This window comes from Prionailurus bengalensis, chromosome D4, assembly GCF_016509475.1.
Source record: "Prionailurus bengalensis isolate Pbe53 chromosome D4, Fcat_Pben_1.1_paternal_pri, whole genome shotgun sequence".
In the NCBI taxonomy this organism is placed as follows: Eukaryota; Metazoa; Chordata; class Mammalia; order Carnivora; family Felidae; genus Prionailurus; species Prionailurus bengalensis.
In genome coordinates this window covers 3,521,358-3,540,332 of record NC_057359.1, presented here as the reverse complement: position 1 = coordinate 3,540,332, position 18,975 = coordinate 3,521,358, and positions in this window count along the sequence as shown.

Here is an 18,975-nt window from a genome sequence, read left to right as displayed (position 1 = left end):
CTCACCCTGGGGCCGGGGTCCTCCCCGCGGAGGTGAAAGCCGCGTCTGAGGACTGTAGGCGGGGCTACAAGGATCCCTGTCCCGGCCCTGGTTCCTGGAGGCCAGGACGCAGGTGGAAAAGGCACACTGCTTCTCCTTCGACACGCTCGCTCGTCGGCGAATTGTTCACGACACAACTCGCACGCAAACGGAAGACGGCCAGGTATAAGAGCTTTATGGACTCACTTGGAAGAGACCCAGAAGGGAAGACAAAAAGAGCTCCTTGCAAGACCATCTGAGAAACGAGAACACTCTGTCGGGGCAGGAGAGTTCCAAGTAAGGGCGCTCGGTCGCTTGCGAGGCTGGGCGCCTATTGCGGGACGCTGGGCCCGCAGCACCTTTGGGATAACTTGTCTACCAGGCTGTGGACGCGTTGAGCCTCACCCCCCTGAGGGTCCACCTCTACCCTGACAGGCGGGAATCCAGCTGTGCGTCACTGTCAAGGGTTAGTCAAACGCGTTCCTACTTTAACTGTGTCTCCCCGGGAATCCTGCCTCGGAGGGAGAAGGCCATCAATGAAAAAAAAAAAGAGTTCCTTTATTTTTGCCGGGGAAAATTAACAATGCATCCTAAACCATTACAAAGAGAAGACATGTATATACCCGAAACATATAGAAACAGAAGCAGAGAGAAAGCCCATTCTGATTGAGGGCCTTAGGCTCAGGGCTGGAATGACACGGTTTCTCATGCTCCCCCCAGGAAGAAGGCGTGCTCTGCCCAGGAAATCATCCTTTGGAGGGTACCTTCTTCCTTCTGTGCCGTTCCTTACGAACTTCCCATCTTCGTGCAGTGTGTGATCGTCTGACCCTCCGACTGCTCTTAAAAATGAAGTTATAGCCAAGAAAAATGCCTTCAGTGCCAGGCAATCTACGCAACACAGACCCAAAGTCCAAGAAGACCCTACTCTTCCCCGCCCCGGGCTGTCATGGCAGAACCGAACACGCGTGTTCATGCAGACGTGGCGAGGGAAGGGTCAGCCTGGTCCTGCAGGAGGGGTTCCGACCAGCAAGTGCCGCCTCCCGTTAACCGGTAAGTCTGTCCTTGCCTGAAACTGTGATGCCAAAATCCGCTTTGGGTGGAGTATTCCTTTGGTGTGATTTGAATGCAAATGACATTATATTCTGCCCGCCCAAGCGCCATCCAGAAAGAGATTTAATTTTTCAAGAGCTGTGATGCTAAAACGTGTTTAAATAACTTCGTCCTTATTTGAAGGAATTCCGACAACCCAGAGACACCCCCCAGGCGTGTTCTGTGGGGGTCAAGCAGGCGGACAGAAAACGCTCTAGCAGGCTATCAAAATGGCAGATAATCAACCCTTTGCCACCCCTCACGTCGGAGCCAGGCGTTATTCAGTCGTTTGAGATCCCACCTAACGTTGAAGACTCGTTTCCACCACCTCCCGCGGACTCTGTCCTTCCCTCTACTGGAGACGGTGGCACAGGATGGAGGCAGACATCTGGAAGAACCAGGACGTGCGACACAGGGGAGTTCCAAGTTGCAAGGCTGCTCCCAGGTGGGCTGGAGGTTTTGTCCACGGAGACGATGCTCACCCGACCGAGGGCCTTCCAGAAGGAGTCCAACTGAAGGCCGGGTTTTGAAGGGCTTTTCAGGGCTGGAGGACAACAGCCTCAGCTAGAACTTGACAAGTCAACCTTTCTTCTTGACGCCCTTCTTCTTGGTCTCTGGAGCTGACCAACAGCTGCGCCATTACTCAGAAGATGCCGAAGAAGACCCAGACAGGAAGAAAGTAAGAGAAGCTTCCTGACTGGTAGATCAGCAGAGCTACAGTCTGGGAGGGAAAGGGGTAGAGGAGGGGCGGTTGTGAGCAATGCCTGAAATCAGGAATCTCAGAACAACCTGGCCTTCAGCATCTCAGTGTTTTTGTCGCTCTTGCGGGGGCACACGGAGACGGATGGCCCTGTCTTGCCTCCGCCCAGCCTGAAGTCCGCCTCCGCCTTCAGTCTTGCTGACTCTTTCCGGGTATCAGATGCTGATTGATTGCTCATACCACAACCCTGGTTAGTACCCTCTGCAAAAGCCATCTGCTAAAATTGGTAAGGCCCTGGAAAAAAAAAATCAATCCAATTAAAAAAATTTTTTCCCTCCTATCCCTTGAAAACCTATAAAAAAGTAATGTCACACAAATGCTCAATTTCTGATTTTCTCAATTGCCGATACAAGGGCTTATCTGTTACCACGGCAACTAAGAGCTTTATACATTGTCTTCCCCGACCCGGTATTTTCTAGAACATATCTGCATTTCAGGGCTTGTTTAGTAATTTTGACCTAACACTGGTAATGTAATTCTGTTGGAGTGGGTATGTGCTTGCTGTGTGCGTGTGTTGGGAAGGGATAATTGATGCCTCTGTTTTTCGAGAGGGGACGTTTGTGACAAATCCTTATATTTCACGTAGATATTAAGGGTACGGTTCACTCCGCTCAACACGGAGTTAAACCACTGCCTCGTTCCTCATCATCTTCCCCTCCAAACTGAGAAATAATCCCTAAAGCAATTGTTCCTCCAGGCACTCGTGTGACCAAGCTGGGCGTATCAAAGTCGCAGCGTTAAAATTTACAGAATCACTGAAAAAAGAGCTTTAAATGACATTTATAGTCTCATAAATTCACATGAAGCAGTAGTAAAACTAAAGATACTGGACAAAAGGTCCAAATTAAGTCGTTAGCAATGACAAATAAAATAAATCCCAAGAAAACAAAACAGGAGGTGATAAGGATGGAAATGAAAAGATTAGACAGAAGAGGAGTGAAGTGAAAAGTTGCTTCTTGAAAATACGCACAAAACTCGGGTAATCGGAAAGCCGGCCTCCGCGGGACAGCCTCAGTCTCCCTCTTGTCCAGTGTCACCTTCCATTTGGCTTCTACCTCGGAGTATTTGTGGTTAATGAAATATAATTATTAATCATTGAATTCTGTGAAGGCAGGATGGAGTCGGTCACCTCTGCTTTGTCTTTCTAGCCTTTTCCATGGTCTCAACTACCAGAGTGCACTGGAACAGAATTCTCACTTTAAGAAGTCTTTCACTCTGAACAGTGACCTGTGAGAACTTGCTTTTGCATTTACAGCCTTTCCCAGATCGGGGGTGACCGGTGCCTCCCTTGAGGGGACAGTGCACCGTGTCTTTTGATACCCTGGAGTGCCGGGACACAAGCAGTAAGGAGCAGCTAACCTTTTCTGATGGTACAAGAGATACCTCACTCTATGGTCCTGCCACCCATTTGCTACACCAGCTAGTTGTGGCACAGCCACCCGGCTCCCTGTCAGTGGGGACAATGACTGGACATGTGGAGTCACAGTTCAGGTGTACGTGACATACGTATGAGAAACGGAGGTAGCCCACTCCTTCCACGAGAGCACACATCGTGTGGACACTCTGCTTACGACTTTCTCCTCACTCATCATGTACCGTAAATTCACAACTCCTTGTACTGTTTAGCAACACTTTAATTTCATCATTAAGTACTTTGTTTTGCAGTTATCTGATGGCCATGAGCTAACATTAAAAGCTCATGTTCGATTGAAAATGATACACAGCAATTGTATTTCTCAAGAAGATTGATGGTGAGTAGTTATCTTGCACAAGCTCTTGGGATATTGATCATCCACCAAGGAGATCATAGTGACCCCAGGGAAATGATCAGTGGTGATGTGGAGATCGGAAGGGTAGGAGGTATTATGAGAAGACCATGCTTGAAAGATATGGCTGAACACATCCTCAGAAAATGAGTGTACCTCGCATGCTGTGAAGGAAGACTTCGTTAGATCAAATAACTATCTTCACTTTGAATTTCTACTGTTTTTGCCATCTATAAGAAGTGAGGCTAGGGCCCCTGGGTGGCTCAGTCGGTTAAGCATCCAACTTCGGCTCAGGTCACGACCTTGCAGTTGGTAAGTTTGAGCCCCGCATCTGGCTCTGTGCTGACAGTTCCGAGCCTGGAGCCTGCTTTGGATTCCGTGTCTCTCTCTCTCTCTCTCTCTCTTTCAAAAATAAGCAAATAAATATTAAAAAAAAAAAAAAAGAAGTGAGGCTAAAGCTAGTTTGGCAAAAGTTTGGTTTCAGTTAGCCGAGGAAGGTAGCTGATAATAATTAAGTGAAAACAAATCTTTTTTTTTTTTCCAGTGTACCGGATGCTGTAAGCAGAAAATTACTTAATTCCAATACTGATGTAATCTTTTCATCTAAGCCACATAATCAAAGTAGGGAATTGGAAGTTGAGTGCGTTGGAAGTGAGGCATTTGATATTACGTGAAAGTTCCAGGGTCTGAGTTTAAAATGTCAACCATGAGAATAAAAGCGTTTGTATTTGTGATAATACTAGGGAAAAAATTGGTGACAGGTTTCGTGGTAAAAATAATGTGTCTCAAGTTAAAAAACCAGCGAGTGGACATATACTAGAATTTGACTGTGGGGCACGTGTAAATCACAATTTCGAAATAAAAATACAGTTCACAAAATTAACAAATATTTTACACATACACAGCCAAGTAACTCAGCTACAAAATTCTGTGAAGAGTTTGTTTAAGTTTGTAAAATTGTTGGGGCGCCTGGGTGGCACAGTCGGTTAAGCGTCCGACTTCAGCCAGGTCACGATCTCGCGGTCCGTGAGTTCGAGCCCCGCGTCGGGCTCTGGGCTGATGGCTCAGAGCCTGAAGCCTGTTTCCGATTCTGTGTCTCCCTCTCTCTCTGCCCCTCCCCTGTTCATGCTCTGTCTCTCTCTGTCCCAAAAATAAATAAACGTTGAAAAAAAATTAAAAAAAAAATTGTACAACGGAGTATTTTTCATTCCTCCTCCTCCAACTCAGATCACGTTTTAGATGTTGGAACTCCTGAAGGAAAAGCCTGTGATAAGTAACCCGGGTGACCAACAATGATGTCGACGTTTTAGGAGTCCTTCAATTTAGCTTTGCATTTTATTCTAAGTAAATGCCAAGTCTTAGAAAGGTGGGACTATCTAAAAAAATGCTAAAAAAAGAAAGGGGATCGCAATTTTGCAGCATCTAAATTTAGCAAAGCATTCTCCAAGTTATAGAGACGTTATTTGACAAGTTCCGCCTAGTTAAAATATAACAACAACATGTATTCTGAATGAAGGAAAAAGGCGGTACCTGTGAAAATATTTTGGCTAAAATATTTACGATTTCTATACAAAAAAAATTAATATTAAAAACGGTGTCCATGAAGCTTGGCACTTTCCAGGTTCTTCAGATCTGTAGGAGTATTCTCGCAATAAAAAATATCATGGTGTAAAGATTTACTAATTTATTTGTTATCATTTATATAAATTTATTAGTCATGCAAATTTGGGGGTGCCTGAGTGGCTCAGTCGGTTAAGCGTCCGACTCTTGATTTCGGCTCAGGTCATGAGGTCGAGCCCCAAGTCCGGCTCTGTGCTGACAGCATGGCAGAGTCGGCTTGGGATTCTCTCTCTCTCCCCCTCTCTCTCTGCCCCTCCCCTGCTCTGGCTCTCTAGCTTTCTTAAAATAAACTTAAAAAAATGCAACTTTGAAGAAGACTGGGAAATTTTAAATTGATAATGACAAGATCATATATTTAAAGATAAGTTATTCCAAAAATGTTATTAGAAAAATTTACAGTTAAGAAGCTGAAGTATGTAGGGGCACCTGGGTGGCTCAGTCGTTGAGTGTCCGACTTCGGCTCAGGTCATGATCTCACAGTTTGTGAGTTTGAGCCCCGCATCGGGCTCTGTGCTAACAGGTCGGAGCCTGGAGCCTGCTTCAGAGTCTGTGTCTCCCTCTCTCTGTCCCTCCCCCGCTCATGCTCTGTCTCTCTCTCTCTCAAAAATAAATAAACATTAAAAAAAATTTAAAAAAAGAAGCTGAAGTATGTAATATTCTTGGTAAATATTTACCAAGAATAATTATTCTTGCAATTTTAATGTTGGATATTTATTTCTAAGAAGTATCTTTATTCCTAAACTTGCTTTAGCGTTTGTGTAAATTTTTTCAGAAAAAAAAATCTTTGAAGAGAGTTTTTAACCAATTATCCTGCTAAAAAACAAGATAATTAATTTTTAAATGTTTTGCTTGTCATATCTATAATGTCAATGATTTATTATACATTTTTTATCTTTTTATAATTGGCTTTTGAGTGTAAATTAAGCATTCCAACCTCTGTGATAATTTATAGTCACAGATGCTCTGGGGGATTAATGCAATATCACACTGTGCGCCAAGTTCCTCGGGGAAAAAAAAATCTATTAAGAAATCATCGGGTATTATTAATGGATAAATTTTGCAACTGGATCCAGAGCACTGTTAGTATATCAATACATAATAAAAAATAACCATAAAAATAAACTAGTACATCACAGTTCTGTTTGCAAGCATGTTTGAAGGTAATACGTAATCGATGAGTCTGTGAGCCTGGAGCTCATCTGAATGGGACTAGCGCCCTTACAAGACTCACCAGAGAGACTGCTTGCTCTCTCTGCTGTCCACCATGGGTGGGAGAATACAATAAACCATGTGCCCAGTGCGGTCTGGAAGGGGGCCCTCCCCAGATCTCAACCTCGCTGGCCCCCTGATCTCAAACTTCCAGCCTCCATGACTCTGAGAGATAGGGTTTCGTCGTTTATAAGACACTCGGTCTACGATACGTTTGTTATTGCAGTCGGAGAAGGCTAAGACCTACATGCGCCAACATTACAAGGGTAAAGAAATGTCTGTTTGTCTATATGTGTATTGTTAACAGGGAACTTTATATTTTCATTTGCTTTCATGTTGCCTACTAGCTTTTTTTTCATTTCAATTGGAATGCCTCTCTGTAGCATTTCTTGTAAGCCAAGTTTAGTAGTGATGAACTCACCCAGCTTTTATTTGGGGAAAATGTTTATTTCTCCTTTACTTTTGAAGAATATTTTTATCAAATACAATATTGTGGATTGGCAGGTTGTGTTTTTGTTTTTTTGTTTTTTATCAACACTGAACTATATTGACCTAGTCCCTTCTGGCCGATAAAGTTTCTGCTGAGAAATTTACTCACGATCTTATTGTATTTGATGAACTGCTTTTCACTTGCTGTGAAGAGATTTTCTCTTTGTCTGTGACTTTTGACAGTTTTGTTGTAAAGTGTCTGGGTGTGGGTCTCTGAGTCCTCCTAGATGGAGTACATTAAATGTGTGCATCCATTTCACTCCATAAATTTCAAAAATGTATGGTCATTATTTCTTCAAATAGGTTCTCTGACCCTTTCTTTCTCTCTTCTCCCTCTAGGATTTCCATAAAGCATTATTGATCTTTGTAATGGTGTCCCAGAAATCCATTAGGCTTTCTTCACTTTTTTTTTTCCTTTCTTTTTTTGGCTTCTCAGATTTGGTTATTTCAGATGACCTGTCTTCAGGTTTTCTGATTGTTTCTTCCGATTGATCAGGTCTGTTGATGAATCTCTCTACTGAGTTTTTCAGTTCGATCATTGTTCTCTTTAGTTCTTGATTTTTTGTTTTGTTCTTTCTTATAATTTCTATCTTTTTGTTGATATTCTCATGTTGTTTGTACACTGTTTTCATGATTTCATTTAGTTACCTATCTCTATTCTTTTTTTTTTTTTTATGGTCATTGATCAGCTTGAAGACTGATATTTAAATTCTTTGTTAGATAATTAATTTGTAAATCTCCATTTATTTAAAGTCAGTTTTTGGAGATTTATTTTCTTCCTTTATTTTAGTCTTTTTGTTTGTTTGTTTGGATGCCTTAGAGATTTGGGCATTTGAAAAAATAGGCACCTCTCCCTATCCTTACAGACTGGCTTCATACAGGGGAAGACCTCCACCAATCAGCACGGCTAGAGATTCTGGAGACTTCTTTAGCCTTTTCTGGGGAAGTATCTTCTCTTTTTGTTAGTGCATGTAAATGTCAGCTAAAGAGGTTTTCCCTAGTCTCAAGATCCTATAATCTCTTACTCCACCTGGTGTCTATCTTTGGTACTGCAGTTTCTTTGGCTTCGCTGGGGGCTACCTTGATTCTCAGAAGACCCCAACGTGGCATCTGAATGGTACACTTCTGTTCTCTTTAGCTCTGCAAGTCAAGTGAGACGGAAACCAGTTCCTGTACCAGGGTCCAAATATCCCAAACATTGGTTCACATTCTACTCCTCTCTCTCTCTCGCTCCCCACGTTGAAGCTGGGGGTTGGGAGTTTTCTCCAGATTCACCAAGGTGGGTAGATAGAATAAACTTTCTTACTCCAATGGGACTCTTCTTGCCTTGTGCTTGCCTGGGGTGCTGCACCATCTTCTCAGGTGTCTGAAGCTCTCACAAAGGAAATTTAGTCCATGCATGTTTTTTGAGTTGGTGTCTCCGATAGAAAAGGGCTTCATAGTCCAGCATCTTGCTGATGTCAGACTGCACTACTGAATCCGGTTAATGTCTTTATATTTATTTTTAATATACACTTTAAACTAATATTTAATATTTACTTTAAAGTAAATATACTTAATATTTATCATACTTATCTATACTGGGACATTTTGCCATCTTACTTTATTAGGTTTTTTATGTCTATGTCTTCTCTTTCCTATTTGGCACTAGATATATCCGTTGTCCTCCACTTATGAAAACTATACATTCTAGTTTTGTTTTTCTGATACTCATATGGACTTACTTTTTTCTAATTACTTCAAATGCTTATCAAGATCTATAGTTTCACTTTAGATGAAATGACTACTTCATTATGGCCATATCTCTTTTCTGTCACCTGTCACCACCAGACTATTTTTCAAAATTTTAGCTGTAGATTGCTATAGATATATTTTTGAGTCTAGGATGACCTTGCCATTTTAGAACAATCAGAAACTTGTTTGATCATAAATGCCTATCGATGTAAAAAACATATTCACTGATTTATAAATGTAGGCCACTGCTTTTAATATCATAAAATGGAACATAATAATGTACTCACACCAAAAGCAGAACTAAAAAATGGGATTATAATTACGAATTAAATGTTTTTCTTTCTAAATTCTATGGCTTCTTCTGTGTCACCCTAACATGAATTGAGACCACTTTAGAAAGCACAGTAAACTTCCTTAGGTTATTTATGTATCTTTATTCTTAATTATACTGTTCACATTTCTTATCTTTGAAAACGTATTTATCTTCTTCCTGAAATATTTCTCCCAAGGATGTTTTCCATGACAGTCTATTTTCCCTTGGTATGCCATATCACTGTTGACAATTCTGATGTCAATCTGAATCTTTCTTTTTATTCTTTTTCTTTATCCCAGGAAGCTTCCTGGATCCTATTCATATTTCTACTTTAAGATTTTTCTGTGTGTGTATTATTTTTTCTTATTCACCTTATTTTGTTTGTCTTAACAAGCACAGGTCTTACAAAAAGCTGAAAAGCTACAGCGGGAACAAAATACCAATTTTCTGCTGGAAAGATGGATAAAAACTATCAATTCACAATTCTCAGAAAACTGGAAGCAAATGTCTAAAACAGTTGAAAATATCTGACTCCTCTGTCATTAGCAAAATGCAAATTAAAACTAGATCAACTTTCTTGCTCATCATAATGGCAATCATCTTAAAAGAAGAAAACTTCAAGCCGTTGGCTGATGCGGTGGAAGTTTTGCCCTCATGCTTATGTCCCGTGAGGATGAATTGTTAAAATTACACTGAGAGATTACTTAGCAGTGTATCTCAAAATGAGAAAAAAATCCACATGACCTTTGAGCCAGTAATCCTCCTTTCAGGAATCCAGCCCAAAGAAACACCAAATTACGCTAATTACACTTAAAAAACTATATACATATTCTCAAACTAACTCCAACGGACCATAGACCTACAGCTACAAAACTCATAGAAAAAAGTACAAGAGTGAATCTCCACAACCTTAGGCTAGGTAAAGCTTCTTAGATATGACACCAAAGGCACAAACAAGAAAATAAAATACAAATTGGACTTCATCATACTTATTAAACATTTAGTTCTGTAAAGGTTACCATAAAGAAAGTGAAAAGGCAACCAAGAAAATGAAGAAAATATTTCAAAGTCATTTATCTGCTAAGTGTTCCAGGATTTTTTAGTGTCTGGCATTTATAAATAATCCTTACAATTCCATGATATAAGGACATGTAGCCTAGATAAAAGTAGGCAAAGAATCTGAAAAGATGTTTCTCTGAAGAAAAGACACAAATGGCCAATAAGCCTGTGAAAAGATGTTTAACAACCTTCTAGGATGGCTATAGAATGGAAAGGAAAGGAAAGGAAAGGAAAGGAAAGGAAAGGAAAGGAAGGGAAGGGAAGGGAAGGGGAGGGAAAGGGGAGGGGAAGGGAGGGGAGGGGAGGGGAGGGAAAGGAAGAGCAGGGAAGGGAAGGGAAGGGAAGGGAAGGGAAGGGAAGAGAAGGGCAGGGCAGGGCAGGACAGGGCCAGTGTTGATGAGAATATTGAAAAATGAGAATTCTCATGCATTGGTGGTGGGAATACAAGAATATTCACAGAGGCATTGGGAAGATAAGAGAAGAAACTACAAAGGTCAATCAGAGCACCTAGGTTACACAGCATCCTTCTCATGGCATATTACGTGATCTCCCAATAGCATTTGGTAGAGATCTCTGTGTATTAAAGATAAGGAGCAAACTCCAAAACACAACAGTTACGTGAAAATTCGATTTTATATAGACACGTCCCATACCATACTCCAAAGTTAAATTTAAAGCCTATATATGTTTTCATTGTTGATGGAAGAGTACTAAGCAAATTAAAGACCTATCAAGCTGCCGACCTTGTTTTTGGAGAACACATGAATGAAAGCTGTAGTTCATGGATCTGGCTTTGCTGGAGTGTTTTAGAAAGAGGATGTCTTTCTGGATTATTGGGTAATGAACAACAGATAAATAGGTAAACATATGGTTAAGCTGAAGCCCTAAGTGCATGAGAATGAAGAATTTTAAGAAAAGATCTGTCTCTGTTCAGTGCCCTCTTAGCCGACTAAGCCAGAGCCTCTGCTGTCTGGACGGTGGCTCCCACAGAAGACTTGACCGACCTCAGTTGAAAACATGGCTCCCAGGCAGATTTTTCACTTTAAGAAAGGGGAAAAAAAGAGGGGGGGTTCCAAGTCTTTTTATCCTTTCTCTTTACAGTCTATTCAATTATTTTCCTCTTCTCTTTCCTTCTTCTTCTTCTTCTTTTGTTTTTTTGGAATTCATTTCTTTTTACCATTTTAACGACAATTTGTTCCCGTTTTTGTAATTCATTTCTCTTTTTAACTACTGATACCTATTGGTAAAGATAACATACCAGCGTGTGTCGATCAGGTCCCAAGGTAGGACTGGGGAGAGTTTGTGAAGAGACTCCGCTTGGTAATATACAAGACGCTTGTAGGGTCATCATGGGGTTGGCACAGCATGGGCACCATTACCACCCTTAGGAAGACCAGGCCAGTAGAAAGCAATGATGCTGAGAACAGTGATGTCCCATGGAGGAACCTAGCCCTCCCAAGGTTGCCTCCCCTTGTGAATACCAGTGAAGAAACGCCCTCCCTCTGATCTCCTGCCATAGCTTCCCACTGGAAAACCCACCGGGAAGCCCCCGGACACGGGAGCCCAGTGGGTAGCCTCTTAGGGCAGAGAGCCAAGGCAGAACATGGAATTTGGAGTTTGGAAAATGGAGTCAAGAGCTGGAGAGAACAATTTTGACCCTATTTATTGTATAAGGTGTTAAACTGTCGAGGGAACTTAACGCTTTCTCACAGTTCTTCTGGTTTTTTACCTGCTCTGATTGACATTTTGTCATAATTTTTTTTTCTGATTTGCTGCTATTAAGATATCAAAAATAGCCTTAACATGCATTAAGCACAGTTGCTAAACAACAGAGTTCAGTGTTGAGTTAACCCAAGGCCCCTCGTGACCACAATTCGTGCCTCACTTCCTTGTCCAAAATTGCTTTTGAGAGAACCCTCGCAGGTTCCATTTAACCTTTATCTCCACAGCTTTAGAAATAAAGCCCTGCCCACAATTCGTTTTTAATTGCTTTCTAAAAAGCAATACTTGAAAATCTTCCCACAGCAAGAAACAAGTTCCTTTTTTCTTTTTTCCCCACGGAAGAAAATGGGGCAACAGAAGAGATCTGGGGACTGGGGGGAGGAACACGTATTGGGTTTTGCTACACGATCTTGAGCATTTGGGGACATGGTGCAGTGGCCCTGCTTTTCCGAGACAAGCATGCTCTTTCTGGTCGGTGAACAGGGGTTGCCCTTTATCCCACACAGAAGAGAAACCTTGTCCTTGCTGCCTGGCACACGAGCTCTGACAGCTGTGGACGATCCCTGCTGATGCCACTGTAAGAAACACGTGCAGCTCTACCAGAACGAGAGTAACCCCAGTCTTGTTCAGATTTGGAAAACCACTCTAGTTATGCCCGTTCACCAATGCCAACCACACCTCAGTGATGGGTACAAAGTTACCTCACCCCAGAACCAATCAGGGGAAAATGCTGATCTCTTTCGGAACCAGCACCTTGTTCTTCTGATCCAGACAAGGCTTGGCTGAGATTCAAATTCTGTGGGTCACACACGACGCGTTCACGGTGCCGTGAACATTTAAATACACTTCAGGGTCCCTTAAGACAGTTTTCTTCCAAATGCAGAGTGAATGTCAGAGCCAGGCGAGAACCGCATTTGTTCTCGGAAGATTGAATCAAATTGAATCCAGAATCTGTCTTTTTTTTTTTAATTTAATAGACTTTATTATTTTTTATATGAAATTTATTGTCAAATTGGTTTCCATACAACACCCAGTGCTCATCCCAACAGGTGCCCTCCTCAATACCCATCACGCACCCACCCCTCCCTCCCACCCCCATAAACCCTCAGTTTGTTCTGAGTTTTTAGGAGTCTCTTAGGTTTTGGCTCCCTCCCTCTCTAACCATTTTTTTTCCTTCCCCTCCCCCATGGTCTTCTGTTAAGTTTCTCAGGATCCACATAGGAGTGAAAACATATGGAATCTGTCCTCTGTATGACTTATTTCACTTAGCCTAACACCCTCCAGTTCCATCCACGTTGCTACAAAAGGCCATATTTCATTCTTTCTCATTGCCACGTACTATTCCATTGTGTATATAAACCACAATTTCTTTATCCATTCGTCAGTTGATGGACATTTGGGCTCAGAATCTGTGTTTCTAAAGAGTTCCTCTTTTGATTCCAGTACCCAGCCATGTCTGGAACCCTGCAGCACAAAATAATTTTTCTCTGTGTAGAAGTTTTATATTTTCTAAGTGGATGTGTAGCAAGGAAGTAAGCTAGGGTGTGCATGTACACTTGCCTACATAGATTATGTTGGGGCAAGAGTTTGAGGGGCTTCTGTTGGGAAAACTTTTGAGGGTAATTTTCTAAATTTTTTGGTGTTTCCTCACATCATGGTGGTATCTTTTGTTATAGGATTGACTGTAATGCCAGGAAACTAAAGAAAATGTGTGGATCCCATGTTAGTCATTCAAAGTTCTCTCTGGGAGCTACTTTTCAAAACTTCCAATTGACCTGAAAGCAATTTCCAACTTCCCCCCAGGATGGAGAGGACAGTGCCCAGAGAACATAAAACTGGAAAGACAAGATGGCGGGTGACCCCAAGGTGTCACTAATTTCATTGGTTTTAAAGAGGATAAACCCATTACATGAAAATGGGATACTCCAGGTAACACTCCAGGTAAAAGATTGTTAGTCTGGATGAAAAGTACCTAATTACGTACAGCTTATGGGACGTATGAGGACGCCACACCGATACAATTAAGGACCATCTCAGCACTTGCAATAACATGATGAAAATGGGACAGCTGGGTGGCTCAGTCAGTTAAGCATCTGACCCTTGATTTAGGCTCAGGTCACAAGCTCACGGTTTGTGGGTTTGAGCCCTGCGTTGGGCTCTGCACTGACAGCATGGAGCCTGCTTGGGATTCTCTCTCTCTCTCTCTCTTTCTCTCTCTCAATAAATAAATAAATAAATAAACCTAAATTTAAAAGATAAAATGATGAGGGGCACCTGGGTGGCTCAGTCGGTTGGGTGTCCGACTTCGGCTCAGGTCATGATCTCGTGGTTCATGGGTTCGAGCCCCATGTTGGCCTCTGTGCTGACAGCTCAGAGCCTGGAGTCTGCTTTGTAAATTCTGTCTCCCTCTCTCTCTATGCCCCTGCCCAGCTCATATTCTGTGTCTCTCTCTCAAAAATAAATAAAACATTACAAAAATTAAAATATTAAAATTAAAATTAAAAAATGATGAAAATCAACATGCATTAGTGATAAGGACTCTGAACCAAATGGACGTTGGAGGAAACTTTCCTAGCCCAGTAAAGGAGATCTGAAACACACACAAAATGCAAAGCAAGCATCATATGCAAGGGTTTAATGAAAACTTTTTTTCTGAGATCACAAACAAGATGAGATTTCCGTGGTGTCTTCCGTGGAGATTCCACTCGGCACAAGAAGACGTGGGGCGGGTGGGGGTGGGCGAAAGAAAATGAAAGTTAAAGTGGAAGAGATAGAATAGTTACTCTTCTGTATGTGGATGACTCTATGTCTATTACGATCAAAAAGCACATTTGTCACCGTAATTGATTGTAGTATCAATATATAGGAACCAATTGTATTTCTGCATGTTAGCAAACACAACCACAAAAAGAAACAAAATTAATGAAAAGGGAGCATTCATACAAGCATCAAAACCTTCAAATGTGGGCGTGAGTCTAAAGGAGACTGTGAGAGTGAACTCAACTTTGGCAGTAGAACTTTGTGCTTCTAACCCCTGGTCTGCACTGCCTCCAGAAACGGACAGCCCCACTCAGCTGGCCACCATACCGCTTCTGTGGTGGCTTCCTCCCTAGAACAGATTACTATGGCCACTGGCACTTGGAACAGAGCCATCACCCTGGTGAACCCATCTTCTACCCGACTGCCATGCCTAAAACACCAGAGCGGATCAACTTCCGCCAAGCCAGCACAGCTGCTTGCCCTTCCCACGTCATCCTGTAGATGGATAGACGTACGGCAGGTAGGTCCTCACCAGCTCTGTGTGACCTTGACTGCGTCATCATCCCGCTCTCCCATGTTGATTGAGTCATCATCCAGGTCGGCCATATTGATTGCGTCATCATCCGGGTCGGCCATATTGATACACCATGCTGACAGGCCCCAGGGCAGGATGTTGCTGGGTTCTTAAGACAGGGGGGCACCTGCCAGGAAAAGAGGTAGTGAGGTTGACCGGAGTCCTGTCGACTTAAACGGGCATCCCGTGCCCAGGGAAGAATCCCACGGGTCCCTTACGGCTAATGCCAGGGAGACTGCTTTGAATCTTGCAGACGGTGCTTACCACGTCTGTGTATTTTGCTCTGACCTGAAAGGCTGATGAATTTGAGTGTGGCTTTGAGGAAGAAGCAGTTTCCCGGCTCAGCTGCGAGACCGCTCAGCCCTGTCATGTGGCCCAGGCAGAACCTCCGGAGAAATAGTTCCAGCAGAATGGAACTCCGTGTGTCACCTGGGCGAGCCCAGACAGGAAAATCACAGTGGGGCCCCCAGAATGCCTAAACAAAACCTGTTCAGTTTGACTATTTCCCTTTTGAGAAACAGTTCCTGGCATATCAATCTAATGGAGACTGAGCGCTTAGCTATGAGACGCCAAGTGACCAAGGGACCCAGCGGGCCCTGCACCCACGGCTTTCCATGTGACTCAGCCACGGTGATGTGAGCGTGTCCGGGGGCCTTCCACCATGAGTTGGGGTGTGGGACATGAGACCTGTCTCGTGTGGGCCCTAAAGTGCTAGCAAGACACCCCGCCAGCTGCCCCTCACACCCCCACCCAGATGTCACCAGGACTCCTCCATGGCTCCTCTGCGAAGCATCAGCTTCGAGTCCCTTTTCCAGATGGCCCTGGTCACCGTCCTGGGTGGGCTGCAGGGCACGCTGGCTCTCTGTCCCCATGGAAACCCAGAAGCACCTTCTCAGAGAGAACTTCATCTCTCAACCCTCTACCCCTCTCTGCGCCACATCACAGCAGTCCTTTGTCATTAGACGACTTACCAGTAGAGAAAATTGTCTTGCTTGTAAATTTTCCTTCGTCTCGGTCTGGTTCTCTTGTTTGGAGCATAAGATAACTAGGTGCAGGGAACTTATTTGTCCCAGGATGTAGAGAAGTACTTGGACCCTCGCATCCAACCAAAATATAACGGTAGCCAGATATGTAATTTTAAAGTTTCGACTAAACACATTACAAAAGTAAAAAAAAAAAAAAAAAAAAAGCAGATGAAATTCATTTTAAAGATGCACTTTATCTAACTCAATATATTTAAGTACCGTCATTTAATGTGTAATCAACATTACATTGCATTTGCATTTCCCGCCCGCAGCGCATCTCAGTTTGGATGTGTCATGTGTGGTTGTAGCTGCCGTAACGTGTAACCCAGGACCGACACATTGTGCACGATCAATAAATACTTGCTGAATAAATGAATGTGTAAAGCCTTCAGTACTGCAGCCCCAATCAGAAGTCTTTAAAGACAGAAAACCGATGCCCTAGATATCATTCCTTCCGAATGATTTATACTAATGATGTTATATTTTGTTTTTGTCTCCTTTTTCCTTCTTTTCTGTATGTCTCCTGGTTTCATCATATTTCTCTTCCCTCCTCCTTTACATTTTGTGTCTGACTCTGCTTTTCAGTTCTAAACACGTTTCTGTTTCCTTTCTTAACAGTCAATTTCTTTATCACCATGTGAAAAGTAAGTAACTTCTAGGCCCTCACTAAGATGATGGGTTACTCATTTCTTTCCCCACCAAAAAGCAGTATTTTGAACCCTGTTATATTTTCAACTCTTACCCACACAGAAGAAACCTGACTATGACAACTCCCTCCTCCCACCGCACACAATCTTGAGATTGACTGGAGAGATCTTTGCTGTCACGCTATTATGAAAATTACCTTACAATGTACAACTGACCCTTGAACAATACAGGGGTTAGGGGTGTTGATCCCCCTGAGCATTCAAATCTGCATAGAACTTTTGACTCCCCCCAGTTTAACTGCTAATAGCCTACTAATCAACATAAACAGTTGATTAGCATATATTTTGCATATTACATGTATTATATACTGTATTCTTACAATAAAGTAAGCTAGAGAAATATATTATGTAAAAAATTATAAGGAAGACAAAATATATTTAGAGTATGTCCTGTATTTATTAAAAAATCTGCATATAAGTGGGCCTACAGGGTTCAAACTCATATTGTTCAAGAGTGACCTGAAGTATGCCTTTGTTTTCAAAAAGCGGTCGTGAAATTCCACACCCTTATTCCAGACTCATCATCGCCATCTGCTCGCTGTCTACTGCACCAGTCTTAGCCCACTGCTCCTCCTAATCATCTACCACGGTTTCGACATATTTTTTCTGCTCTAGTTACCACTCAGGCAAAGATCCTCAAATGGCCTCCTCAGACAAGAATCGTGGGCTGAATTCTCTCTGAATCCCTGCTTCAATAAAAATGCTTTCTCTGATCCAGAATTTTGAGAAGTTCTACTTTTATTTTCACTTGGCTCAAAATATCTTTTTAAGTTTCTTTTGACATTGCTTTGACTGATGCGTTATCTAAAACCATATTGTTTCATCTCCAAATATTTGGGGACTTTCAGCTTTCTGTTAGCTTCGAGTTTAATGTTGTGATCCGAAAGAGTACGTCGTGTGATCTCTATTCTTTTCAACTTGTCATGATACGTTTTGTAGCTCAGAGCGTGGTCTATCCTGGTGAAAAGAATGAGCTGGAAAAGAACGTGTATTCTTCTGTTGTTCGAGGAAGTATTCCATAAATGTCAGTCATATGCCGTGGATTGAAGGTCCGGGTAAGTTTAGATACACTCACATGTTTGGGTCTTTTTTTTAATCCGTTTTGCGACGCTCTGTTTTCAGTGGTGTATTTAGACCCATCACACTAAAGTGACGGTCGATGTAGTTGGGCTTATGTACATCACGCTCTTCACTGTTTTTGTTCCGTTTTTCTTTTCTTGTCTCCCCAGCCAACCCGTCCCCCCCTGCTTTTTTTGACTGCCCTGGTTTGGATTCTATTTTCTCTCCTCTTGTAGCATATCAACTTTTCTTGTTTTTTAAGTGTTTATCCTGGAGTCTGCAATATATATCTGCAGCGAATCCAAGTCTAGCCTCAAGTCATGTTTGTGAGTGCCTGTTTCCCGGGTGGTCTTGGGGACCTGCTCGGACTGCTCCCCACCTCTCCCTCCCGTCCCTCACCGCACTCTGGTCTCTCTCCGCACCTACACCTAAGTTCTGATCCCCCGACGCACTGTTGCCATTATGGTACTGAACAGACATTGTCTATTAGGTCAGCTAAGAATGAGAAAATACGAGGGGTGCCAGAGTGGCTCAGTCAGTTAAGCGTCCACCTTCGACTCAGGTCATGATTTCACGGTTCATGAGTTCAAATCTCTCGTTGGGATCTGTGCTGATAGCCTGGAGCCTACTTCAGATTATGGGTCTCCCTCTCTCTCTGTTCCTCCCCTGCTCGTGCTCTCTCTCTCTCTCTCTCTCAAAAATAAATGAAGATTAAAAAAATTTTTTTAAAGAGAAAACACAGAATTTTATTTTATGTCCTTTATTCCTTTCTAACAATCTTCCTTTTCTTATGTAGATCTGAGTTCTGAGGCATATCACCTGTCTTCTCTCCAAAGAACTTATTGTAGTATTTTTTGCAAGACAGGTCCACGGGTAACATATCCCTTCAGTTTTGTTTGCTTGTCTATCACAGTCTTTACTTCGCCTTCACCCTTTAGAATTTCCCCTTCATTTTTGAAAGACGATTTTGCCAGATAAGAATTCTCAGCGGGCTGCTTCTTCCCGCCGACATTTTAAACATCGCCTTCCACCCTTCGGACTCTCGCGTGGTTCCTGAAGAGAAGTCTGACA